The sequence below is a fragment of the Glycine soja genome, chromosome 14, assembly GCF_004193775.1.
Source record: "Glycine soja cultivar W05 chromosome 14, ASM419377v2, whole genome shotgun sequence".
Classification (NCBI taxonomy): domain Eukaryota; kingdom Viridiplantae; phylum Streptophyta; class Magnoliopsida; order Fabales; family Fabaceae; genus Glycine; species Glycine soja.
Genome location: NC_041015.1, coordinates 19,942,876 through 19,956,167, shown reverse-complemented (window position 1 = coordinate 19,956,167; position 13,292 = coordinate 19,942,876).

The window sequence follows — 13,292 nt, the reverse complement described above, 5'->3', positions numbered from 1 at the left end:
AATAAAATAAAATCTGGACAAGATAAGATAAGATCGGATGAAATAAAATCTGGACGAAATAAAATCTAGATGAAATAAAATCTGGATAAGATAACATTTGATAAAATAAAAAATTGTCTGCTCTCTTCAAGTCCAAGCCCAATTCCGGATTCAAGCCCAATTGTTTATAATTCTCCTGAAATTAAATTAAAAACACAAAATTAGTCAAGTAGGCCCAAATGATAAAACTGCATAATTAATTTGATAATTAAGGCTAATCAATAATTAAAATGGTGACAAAGGGTTAAGAAATAGGAGCAAATAATGACACATCACAATTCCTACAAAAGAACTATAATTGGGGAAAACTAAACATATTTTGCAAAATTTTTTTATACAAAAGTTAGTCGTATAAGATGACTAACACGGTACATAGAGCATAAGGAGTATCCACAGGGGACTTCTGACAACGACAAGAAGACGTTGCAGAGGTTGGCAACTAGGTTCTTTCTAAGCGGAGGTATCCTGTACAAGCGACCTCATGATATGGTTTTGCTCCAACGTGTGGACGCTAAGGAAGCCGAGCGAATGCTCGTGGAGGTGCAGGAAGGATTTTTTGGACCCATGCTAATGGGCATGTCGTGGCCAGGAAGATTCTAAGTGCCGACTTTTACTGGCTCACCATGGAAAACGACTATTGCATCCATGTGAGAAGATGCCACAAGTGCCAGGCATTCGCTGACAATGTCAATGCTCTGCCCATGCCTTTGAACGTTTTGGCAGCGCCATGGCCCTTCTCTATGTAGGGAATAGATGTAATCGAAGCATCGAGCCCAGGGATTCGAATGGACATCGCTTCATCTTGGTCGTGATCGACTACTTCACCAAGTGGGTTGAAGCTGCTTCATACTCCAGCGTGACGAGAAGTGTAGTGGTTAGATTCATCAAAAAGGAGATAATCTGCTGATATGGGTTGCCCCAGAAAATTATCACGGACAACGCCATCAACCTGAATAACAATATGATGAAGGAAATGTGTAAGGATTTCAAGATCCAACACCATAATTCCACGCCTTACAGGCCCAAGATGAATGGGGCAGTTGAGGCTGCCAATAAGAACATCAAGAAGATAGTTCAGAAGATGATGGTGTCATACAAAGATTGGCACGAGATGCTCCCTTTCGCAGAGCATGGCTACCGAACCTCAGTGCACACATCAACTAGGGCAACTTCATTTTTGTTGGTATACAACATGGAAGTCGTACTGCCGTTCGAAGTAGATGTCCCCTATTTAAGGATTCTGGCAGAGTTCGGGTTGAAAGAGTCAGAGTGGGCCCAAGCACGCTTCGATCAGCTTAATCTCATAGAAGGCAAGATATTGGCAAAAAGGTGCACTAGCGCAAATTCAATGAAAGGGACCCTGTTCTGAAGAAAGAATCCCAAGTCCGAAAAGACGATAGGGGGAAGTGGGATCCAAACTATGAAGGGCCTTTTATCGTGAAAAAAGGCGTTCTTGGGAGGAGCACTGGTGCTTGCCAGCATGGACAATGAAGAGTTGCCTTCACCTATGAACACCGATATCATCAAACGATATTATGCTTAGCACTTGGCAGTTAGGAGAGTCAATACATGAATGTACTTTGAGGCTCCCTAAAATTTTCCAGTCCTTTGTAAGCTTTGATCACAACATTTAATAAATATCGGATTGATGGTTTGCATTTCAACCCTTGTGTTGTGTCTGTAATTGCTTTAAAATGCATGCTCTCAAACTATAGGGGTGTCATAAGCGTTTAAGTAAAATAGAACATAATAAACTTTTGTTTAAATTGTTACACTTGAACTTCCTGATCATGAGCATGCATGCATATGCATATTTATCATCCTGTGAGTCGAAGGACAGGAGAAGATTTGCATTGAGTGATGGTCAATACCATGTTGAATTCAAGACAAAGGTAAATCAAGGTAAGTGGTAGCATAGTCATATTTTACTGTGTGGAGCCATTTCCTGTTTTCAGAGACTTAGGGGCAGGTACGAGCAGGTGCCAGGCCTGTGTTCTGCAAATCATCATCCCGTGTCTAGCTCAAGACGTTAAAGAATCACTACTAGGAGGCATCCTTAGTACCTTTTAAATTTTTGCTCATTATTTATTCACCTATGTTTCTTAAGTCATAGTTGAGTACGCCTAGTTTCCTCATAATCCTATGAATTAAAATAAACAAGCGCAAATCGAGAAAGTAGTCAAATTTTGCAAAACAAATAATTAAATTAATTAATTAATGAAGAGTTAGCTCACCAGGGCGAGCACCCGCTGCACGAAAATGGTCATAAAGGGGGGGGGGGGGGAGGGGAAAGTTTTTTCACCCAAACATCTTCCCCCTCATATTCAAAGTGCCAAGAAGAAGGCTCACGGGATTTGCGATTTTCCAGCCCTAGATCACCATTTTTTGCATTTTTTGTTCCATTTGGCATTGTTTTTCACTCCCAACAAGTAAGTACATCATTTTGTGGTTCTCTAGCTTTCAATTGATGTATTTTAGTTCTCCAAATTGTATGTATTTGCTTGAATCCGAGAACCAATTCATCCATGAATTTGTGCTTGTTTTGTGGGATTGAGGGATTGTAGGCGATGGCCTTAGGCCTATGGTGCATCCTGAAGTGAATGGGCATGTCAGATTACCCCTATGCCCCACTTTTTCATGCCTAAAGGTGCGCCCACCAAGCGCTCGATGAAATGCCTCAATGGCGTTTGAGCATAATTCTATGAGTTTTGTTTGTGGGGCTAACTTACGCATAGGTGGCTGCCATTGTTGAGTCTAGGGACAGTTTGTAGAGGTTAGAGTAGGTGCCAAAAATAGGACTTAGGCCTAGGAACCCCAAGCTTTGATTTTGAATGCAAGAAGGCATGGAAAATGAGAGCATGTTGGTGAGGACTCCCCTTTTGGCCAGTGCTTTATTGGGCTGCACCATAATGTTTTCTTTGCACCTAGATGTTTGAAAATGATGTTCATCATGTACATATAGATGTAGAATAGGTAGCAAGAGGTAATACCTTCCAAATGAAGTGTACGCATGTTGAATAGGTAGCCAAGGTTTTGCAAAATGTGTATCTATGTTGAGTGTAGCACGAAACTGCATCTCAAATATGAACATATGACATGAAACGGCCTTGCAAAGTGTGAATGAGTAGTAAATTTTCTACCTTTCCCATGAATGTGTGATGTGAAATTGCTTTTCAAATAAATGTAAATATGTGTATAGCATGAAATTGGCTCTCAAGTGTGCATGTATATATGAATAAAATGTGAATGAAATGAAAAAATGCCACTCAAATGTGTTAATTTAGGTAGCAAAAATACCTTGTTAATTTAGGTAGCAAAAATGCCTTGTTAATTTAGGTAGCAAAAATACTTGAATATGTGTGTATGTAATTTTTGGTAGCAACTATCTTGGATATGCACGTATGTAATTTTTGGTAGCAAAAATACGCTGAATATGCATAAAATGTAATGTTTTGGTAGCAAAAATATCTTGGATATGCATATATGTAATTTTTGGTAGCAAAAATACCTTGGATATGCATGTATATAATTTTTGGCAGCCCAAAATACCTTGAGTATGAATGTATGTAAATTTAGTGAAAATGCTTTGGAAATGCATATATGTGAAGATAGGTAGCAAAATATCTTGCACGCATGTATGTTCATAAATGTATGTCCCAGAAAAACATGTGCATTGGTGTATGAGTTTGCTCTAAATTTACATTGATATTTGTGTTTTGTTGGAAGGAGTTGTATGCCGTTTTTGCTTGATTTTGCTTTAAAATGGCATTTCCTTGTAAACTGACGTTGCAAATGTGTTTTCACAGGAGATGGCCCTGAAAAAGCTTCCTGCAAAAAGGTCTAGGAAGGACACCTCCGGAGAAGGCTCCAGCGCTGCCCTGCAGGCTGACATGGACTTCGATCATCACCGATTTCGAAGTGCCGAACATCAGCAGCACTTTGAGACCATCAAGGGGTGGTCATTTCTCAGAGAAAGGTGGGTCCAGTTGAGGGACGATGAGTTCCCTGACTTTCAGGAGGAGATAGTTGTTGGATCAAGTGGCCTCAGAATAATTAAGAATGGAGGTTGAATTAATTATTAATGAACCTTTACTAATTAAAAAACTTATCCTTCTTAATGTTACTAGATTCAATTAGGCTTTTACTACAAAGTTAAGAAAGTAAAGAACAGAAATAGAAACTTAACCAAAAGTAAAAGCGATGATTAAAGTGCACAACGGAAATTAAAGAGTGTAGGGAAGAAGAAGACAAACACAAGAGTTTTATACTGGTTCAGCAACAACCCGTGCCTACATCCAGTCTCCAAGCGACCTGTGGTCTTTGAGATTTCTTTCAACCTTTATAAAAACTTTTACAAGCGAAGATCCACAAGGGATGTACCTTCCCTTGTTTGAACAACCAAGTGGATATACCCTCCACTTGAACTGATCTACAAGAGATGTACCCTCTCTTGTTCTCAGTTACAACAACCCAAGTAGATGTACCATCTACTTGTACCACAAAGGATGTACCCTCCAATGTGTTAAGACAAAGTTCTCAGACGGTTAGTCCTTTGAAACTTTGTGAAGAGGAAACAAAAGATATCTCAGGCGGTTAGTCCTTTGAATGAATTGAAAAGCTCGGTTTGAGGTACTTACCCGTTGAAGACTGAAGAAAACGAAGAACGAACAATGAATGTTGAAGAACGGTCGAGAATCTTCGCGCAATTACTCACGGAAACGTTACGGAAGCGTCTCGGCTTGGATTTTCTTCACGGAAATAAATTTCCTCAGCAATTTCGAGAGAATGAGAAGTGCCAAAAAGGCTGAACCCCTTTCTTCTTCACTCCTCCCCCTATTTATAGCAAAATAGGGGAGGAGCTTGCCACCCAGCTCGCCCAGGCGAGCAAGGTTGCTTCCTCCAGAACCAACAACCTTCTGGAGGAAGAATCTGGAAGGCCCAAGTGGGCCAGATTGCTATTTGTACCCCCTTTTTTACTAAATGCACCCCCTTCTACTTTTTTTGGTAATTCTTTTTCCTTAACGTTATGAAACTTCACGAATTTCGTAACGATACTTATTTTCCTTCTGCAAGGTTATGAATCTTCATGGATTATGTATTTACTCTTTTTTATCTTTCGAAGAAGTTACGAAAACTCACGGATTGCGAGAAACACCTCCTTTCGATTTCCGCCACATTACAGAATTTCACGGATTGCGCAAGCCCGCTTCCTTTTGATTTCTGACACGTCTCGGGACTTCATTTATTGTGCAACAAAGGACGCGAAGTATCTCAAAGCGGCTAACCAAAGGTTGCATGTCATCAAGTAATAATCCCCGGACGAAATTAGGGTATGACAGTTGCCCCTCTTTACTTACCTTTTATCGGAGATAAGAGGAAAGCAAAGATAAGACACTGATTTCGTCCGTCTTGCCCTTTCCGTGATTAGTCCATGATAATTCTCGTCTCTACTCCTTCTTTTTTTCTACACAACACAAAACAAAATACAAACAACAACAAGAACAATAAATAAATAATATACATATACACATTTGGGAAAGGAACCAATCGGGAAAATAAACAAAGATCACATTTCCCAGTGAAGAGGATCCGCCCTTGACGATGAAAAACTCTGGAGAATGGAGGATCGCACTAGAGGGTCCTCACTAGTCAATCATGAAGCATAGCTCTAAACTCTTTGGGTGGAGGATGCATGAACGAAAATGCAATTCATGGAGCTTCGAAAAAGGATTGAGAATGGAGAATTGCACTAAGAATTCACTACGCATGGCTCCAAACTCGTGGGTGGAGGACGCATGAACGAAAACGCAATTCATGGGGCTCCGAAAAAGGGTTGAGAATGGAGAATTGCACTAAGCAATCACTATGCATGGCTCCAGACTCGTGGGTGGAGGACGCATGAACGAAAACGCAATTCATGGGGCTTCGAAAAAAGATTGAGAATGGAGAATTGCACTAAGCAATCACTACGCATGGCTCCAAACTCGGGGGTGGAGGATCCATGAACGAAAACGAAATTCATGGGGCTCCGAAAAAAAAAAGGGTTGAGAATGGAGAATTGCACTAAGCAATCACTACGCATGGCTCCAAACTCGGGGGTGGAGGATCCATGAACGAAAACGCAATTCATGGGGCTCCAAAAAAAAAAGGGTTGAGAATGGAGAATTGCACTAAGCAATCACTACGCATGGCTCCAAACTCGGGGGTGGAGGATCCATGAATGAAAACGCAATTCATGGGGCTTCGAAAAAGGGTTGAGAATGGAGAATTGCACTAAGCAATCACTACGCATGGCTCCAAACTCGTGGGTGGAGGACGCATGAACGAAAACGCAATTCATGGGGCTCTGAAAAAGGGTTGAGAATGGAGAATTGCACTAAGCAATCACTACGCATGGCTCCAGACTCGTGGGTGGAGGACGCATGAACGAAAACGCAATTCATGGGGCTCCGAAAAAAGATTGAGAATGGAGAATTGCACTAAGCAATCACTACGCATGGCTCCAAACTCGTGGGTGGAGGATCCATGAACGAAAACACAATTCATGGGGCTCCAAAAAAAAAAGGGTTGAGAATGGAGAATTGCACTAAGCAATCACTACGCATGGCTCCAAACTCGTGGGTGGAGAACGCATGAACGAAAACGGAATTCATGGGGCTCCAAAAAAGGGTTGGCAGTACCGAACGGTCCACTGGGTTTTTCCGCCTAAAAGGAAAACTTGCTTTTTGCAAAGAAAAATAAATCATTCGCGAGAGCACCACATCTTAGAGAAACAATATACTTGTGCCAAGGGTAATCTTCCTTGTAACCGAGAATGAAGGGCAGGATGTCAACTTTTAGCTTTTAAATGAACATGCAGGGGAAAATCGGGCTAAGCTGAAAAAAAATCACTCATAGTGTATAAAACTCACACAGGCAAGTGTTTTATCCTATTCCCAAACCATAACTGCACCATGACTCTATTTTGCACACGACTTCCTATCGAATCAAAGATCAAACGTACGACCAAGGACCAATAGGATTTTCTCGAGGTTAGTGTTTTTGGAGAGGAAGCTAGGTGTTTCGGTCTTTTCCTCTTTGTTCATGTGGGGTGGGATATTGCCAGTCGAGAATGATTTTGAGTGGCAATCTGGCCTGAAGAATATTTGTCCTCTTTCTTTCATTGATCGAGAATTGCTTCTTTTCCCTTTTCACTTCTTTTCGATCTTTGATTGGGAATCCTTCTTTCCTTTCTTCTGTTCTTTTCTTTTTTTTCATCTCTTTTTTCTTTTTTTTCTTTCTTTCCATTTCTTCCTTTTCTTTCTTTTCACTTTTCCTTCCCCATCCCTTTCTTTGGGAAATCGGGTTTTAGCATTCTATTTGCTCTCCCTTGAGGAGATTCCGCTGCCCTTTGCTTCGGGGGAAAGGATGAGGATTCTTTTCATAGGTCAAGGTTCAAAAAAAAAGTCTAAGGTTGTGTTTCAATGGGGTCTTTTATCGTGGGAACCCAACCTTGATATCTGGGGCAAAACAAATTTGGGTGTCAAGGTGTCGATTTCGGGCCGAACTTCCATATTATTCCATAAGGCACGCGTGACAATGTTGATTTGAAAACAATGTGCAAAATTAGTCATGGCTACAGCCAGGTGGGCCCTCAAGCATCCCTTTTATGGCATCGTGATACTATGGCTGGAAATTTACACAGACAGGCCCAATGTTTCCAAGTTATGTTCTTTCATCAGTTCAATGAATTCATCCATCCCTATCTCGGTTCATTCTGGAAAATAAACTCTTAGCATTAGTCCCTTGTTTCCAGAGATACGTTTGCTCTTTACGAATGATTTATACTTCTTAACTATAACATGTCGACCTTCGCGGTCTTTCTTTCTTTTTTCCTTTTTGTTTTATTTTTATATATATTCACTAAAATTATACACCTGTGGTCCTTTATGAGGAAAACTATTCTTTGTACATCTACATTCTTATACATGACAAACTTTTTCTATACACGCATTAGAACTCTTTCTCTTTACGTCACACGGCCTATATACAAACCCTATTTACATTCAAAGATTTTTCATTTTTCCCAACACACACTTATGGTTCATACAAAAGTTTCTTCATATACACTCGTTGCTCACACACACAAGAATTCCTTTCCGCGCATCATTTACACACAGGAATCATTTTATACACACTTTCCTTTTACACATATATTTAAATAAAAAACCTTTTTCTTTTCTTTACGAACATGACTTTTATTCACAATGCTTCTCTCTTTTTATTAGGATTTTTGGTTCATTTTATTTTTTAGGACGACGTTCCTAAATGAAAAACTCTACACGGTTCCGGAACTTCAACAAACATTATTGACAACAACGAAACAAGTACCGATGTAACAACTCAAATGATATGTATGTACAAAACAAAAGTCAACCAACACGAAACAAACATTAGTCCCTTAGTCAAACAAAAATAAGATGATATATAACAAGAAAAATGGAAACAAAAAGAAATATGGACCAAGGGATCTCCCAATCATGTGGCTCCGCTCCCTCCTAAGAAATCAAGTAAATCGGCCATCTCCTCGTCCTCGCGGGCCTCATTTGCCTCGTCGGGAGCCTCTGCTGGTGCCTCTCCTGCCCGGGCCTCAGGCCAATCTCTAGGCCATGCGACCTCTGCCCTGAATTGGTCCGGAGTAGGGCACGGAAAAGAAGTAAAACCCTGGCTCTGCAGGCTGAGGCTCAACTGGTAAAGACAATCATGGGTCTATACATGCGCCCGGTGGTTGCCCGCCTGCTGGCGACCTCCTAAGACATCCGTATCAAATGATCCAGCTGGGGCAGCCTGATGAGGTGGCGGCGCGTCTGCGGCCTGCGAAGCATCCCCCTGGGCCTGTCTCTGTGTGCAATACTTCTCAATGAAAGCTCGGGTGATGGGCGGCCGAATCACCTTGCTAGGTGTGACAGGGACTCCGAACGACTGGCAGAGTCCTGTGATCAAGGCGGGAAATCCCAGGGCCCTGTTGGACTTATCCGGGTCCAGAGGGTGCCTGGTAGGCGCCATACCTGCAAATAGATAGATGGCATCAGTGATTAACTGAGCCACGTGAATGCTCATCCGTGTCAGGATGGCATACACCAGCTAACACTTCGGCAGGGGGAGGTCGGAATTATGATTGCTGGGCTGGATGTTGCTGAGCAGCAAAGTCATCCAGATCTGAGTCAGGGTGGTGATGTTGGTGCGCATGATCCGCACCCATCTCCCGGCAGCAGTCCGGGCAAAATCCTGCCCCGGTATACATAGCAAATGGGCGATGGCCTCCTCATCGAACCCACCAGACTGATTCCTCCTATTACTTATGTCAACATACAAGAACATCTAACATATTCTAATTGCCATACACCTATATACATTCTGAAAAAGAAAACACACTTTCCTACTCAAAGTGTTGCGTCAAACTTTACACCTAATTTATATCCTAAACATTTGCTATCACAAACTACCTACATACATTTGAAGTACACCATACAAATTTTTATTGTTTCACTCATATTTATTCATATTGGCAAGCTATTTACATTATGCACACACTTGCATTCAAAAGGGTATTCCGTGCTATCATACATTCATTTAGGAAGACAATCATTCACACTTTGCTATGAATTTCATGCTCCTTATATTTACCTATGTATACACACTATTGCAAGGTGTTTTCCATGCTACCTCTATGTAAAGTATCAAACATGGGGCAGCCCAAATTCGAGCAAAAACCCTCACAAGCAAGTCCTAATTTTCATGTTTTTCTAATTCTAAAACCAAATTTTGGATTCCTAGCCATAAGCATGTTTCCTTGCATTGAAGCTACAAGTTTGGGTTCCTAAGCTTGGAATTGCATTTGGGCACCTATTTTGAATCTCCTATGCTGTACCTACATATAAGAAACAGCCCCACTCTCCCAATTTTACAAAATCATATTCATACATCATTGGGGCATTTCACCGAGCACTTGGTGAGCGCATGTTTGGACATAAATTGCAAGAGGATGGGGACAATGTGGCATGCCCCATTGCTTCAGAATACAGCATTGGCCTAAGGCCTTCTCATTCAAATCCTCAACTCAAGAAATCAAGCATAAAAACAAACCAAAACTGCCCCACAAATATAAGCACATTCTCACAATTTGGAGCACCAAAAGATGAAGAAAATATACCAATGGGAAGCTAAAAAAACTCAAGGATTGAATACTTACTTGTTGGAGTGAGTAATAACACCAAAAATGAAAGCAAAAGGCAACCAAAAGTGGCTTGAGGGAGCAAAAACCGCAAGCCTTCGTGAGTCCACTCTTTTGAATAAAGGGGGGGGGGGGGAAGTTTTTGGATACAAAAACGTTCCCCTCCCTCGTTTTTATATTTGGAGTGCAGGGGTTGCTCGCCCAGGCGAGCTAACCTGCCAATTTTTTTTTTTTAAGGGTGCATTAACCATGCCTCCCCCCTCCTATGGGTTAGCGTTTTTCCTACTTGAACCTACTTAAGTTAGAATTAGGCGTCGATTACTTAAAAAACAAACAATAGTAGTAAAATACTACGAATTCAAAGCATACTGGGCTGCCTTGCAGCGATGTTCTCCGCCGGCCCAGCGCCGGGAAGGGGTGACGATTGGTCGGTCGCGATCCTATCCTCCATTCGCCTCCATCCCTAAGTACCTGCAAGTAGGAGCCAAATAATATGCGGCCAATCGTGACCGGTCATCGTCTTACCTTGGTTGATTTCTGCCATTGACTTGTCTTGACTTCTGACCGTGACCTGAGACGATTCTGCTCCTTGCTATCACAAGATATGCATGTGCATGTGCATGTATGAATGTTTCTAATGCGATGATTTTATTTTAGTGAAGGCTGGTTAGATGCAATTTTAAATAAGCGTTTGGGGCACCCCATACACCGAGCGAAGAAGGCTTAAGTTATAACAAATCTAAAACACAAGGTTTGAAATATAAGGGAGGACTGAAACCTCGCCCATCTTTTCTTTTCAAAGAAATGAGACAAATACAGTTAATGGAATCCCTGGAGGAAACCAAGAAGAACAAAAACTCAGAAGTAAAAGAACATGCAACAGTCCTCTCGATTGCCCCAGACATCAAGCGTAATATCGTTTAACTACATCGGAGTTCACGGGCGAGGGAAGCTCCTCGCCATCCATGTGGGTGAGTATCAGAGCACCCCCAGAAAAAGCTCTTTTTACCATGAAAGGTCCTTCATAATTCGGGGCCCACTTGCCTCGATTATCTTTAACAGCATGGGACATTTTCTTCAGCACGAGGTCCCCCTCGTTGAACTTGCGCGGGCGTACCTTCTTGTCGAATGCGTTCTTTATCCTTCGTTGATACAAACGCCCATGGCTCATGGCGGCCAAACGCTTACCTTCAATAAGGTTAAGTTGGTCGTAGCGTGCTTGAGCCAATTCTGACTCTTCTAGGCCTGACTCCGCCATTATCCTCTGAGAAGGAACCTCTACCTCAAATGGGAGCACTGCTTCCATCCCATAAACCAAGGAATACGGCGTTGCCCTAGTAGAAGTTCGTACCGAGGTTCTGTATCCGTGTAGGGCAAAAGGCAACATCTCATGCCAATCTTTGTATGACACTGTCATCTTTTGAACAATCTTCTTAATATTCTTATTCGCAGCCTCTACAGCCCCATTCATCTTTGGCCGATAAGGGGTAGAGTTATGATGCTGGATCTTGAAGTCCTCGCACATTTCCTGCATCATCTTGTTGTTCAGATTGGTGCCATTGTCAGTAATGATCTTCCTGGGGAGTCCGTATCGACAAATCAACTCCTTCTTTATGAATCTAACTACCACATTCCTTGTGACATTAGTATAAGAAGCTGCTTTGACCCATTTGGTGAAGTAATCTATCGCCACAAGAATGAAGCGGTGACCATTCGATGCTTTGGGTTCGATGGCCCCAATGACATCTATCCCCCACATTGAAAAAGGCCAAGGGGCGGACATAACATTCAGAGGATGTGGTGGAACATTGACATTGTCCGCGTATGCCTGACACTTATGACAGTTCCTTACATGGGCACAACAATCACTCTCTATGGTGAGCCAGTAATAATCGGCCCTAAGGATTTTTCTGGCCATAGCATGCCCATTGGCATGTGTCCCAAAGGAACCCTCGTGGATCTCCTCAATCATGAAGTTCGCCTCTTTGGCATCTATGCATCATAGGAGGGTCATGTCGTGGTTTCGTTTGTACAAGATGGTACCACTTACAAAGAAACCAGTAGTCAATCTCCTCAACGTCCTTTTGTCATTGTCAGAAATCCCTGGTGGGTATTCTTTGTTCTCGACATACTGCTTGATGTCGAAATACCACAGTTTCCCATCCCGCTCTTCCTCTATTGCATAACAATATGCCGACCTGCCTTGAGATTTGAATTCGATGTACGGCAGATCCCCGTGTGGGGCAAGTTGAAACATGGATGCCAGGGTGGCTAATGCATCAGCCATTTGATTCTCTTCCCGAGGTATGTGGTGGAAGGAAATGTCGTCAAAGTACTTGGCTAACCTCAAGATGTGAGTTTGATAGGGTATCAACTTCGGATCCCTAGTTTCCCATTCTCCTTTCAACTGGCGTATCACCAAAGCTGAGTCTCCATACACCTTGAGTAGTTTTACATCAAAATCAATGGCCGCCTGAACCCCGAGGGCGCATGCTTCGTACTCGGCCACATTGTTGGTACAATCAAAACCTAGCCTAGCCGTGAAAGGAATACACTGATCATCCAGGGATACAAGGACTGCCCCTACTCCGTGGCCCAAAGCATTAGATGCCTCATCGAAGCAAACAGTCCATTTGTCTATGTCCTCGTGCGTCCGCTTCTCTTCAAACAGGGCCATGATATCTTCATCTGGGAACTCGGGGTGCATCGGCCGATAATCCTGGAGGGGTTGCTGGGCCAAATAATCTGCTAAGGCACTTCCCTTTACCACTTTTTGGGTGACGTAAATGATACCAAATTCAGATAATAATACCTGCCACCTAGCGATTCGTCCCATGAGGGCCGGTTTTTCAAAGATATATTTCACGGGATCCATTTTGGAAATAAGCCACGTGGTATGGCTGAGCATATACTGCCTAAGCCGATGTGATGCCCATACCAGAGCACAACACATCCTTTCCAGCATTGTGTAATTCATCTCACATGCGGTAAACTTCTTGCTCAGATAGTAAATGGCTTGCTCCTTTTTCCCAGAATCATC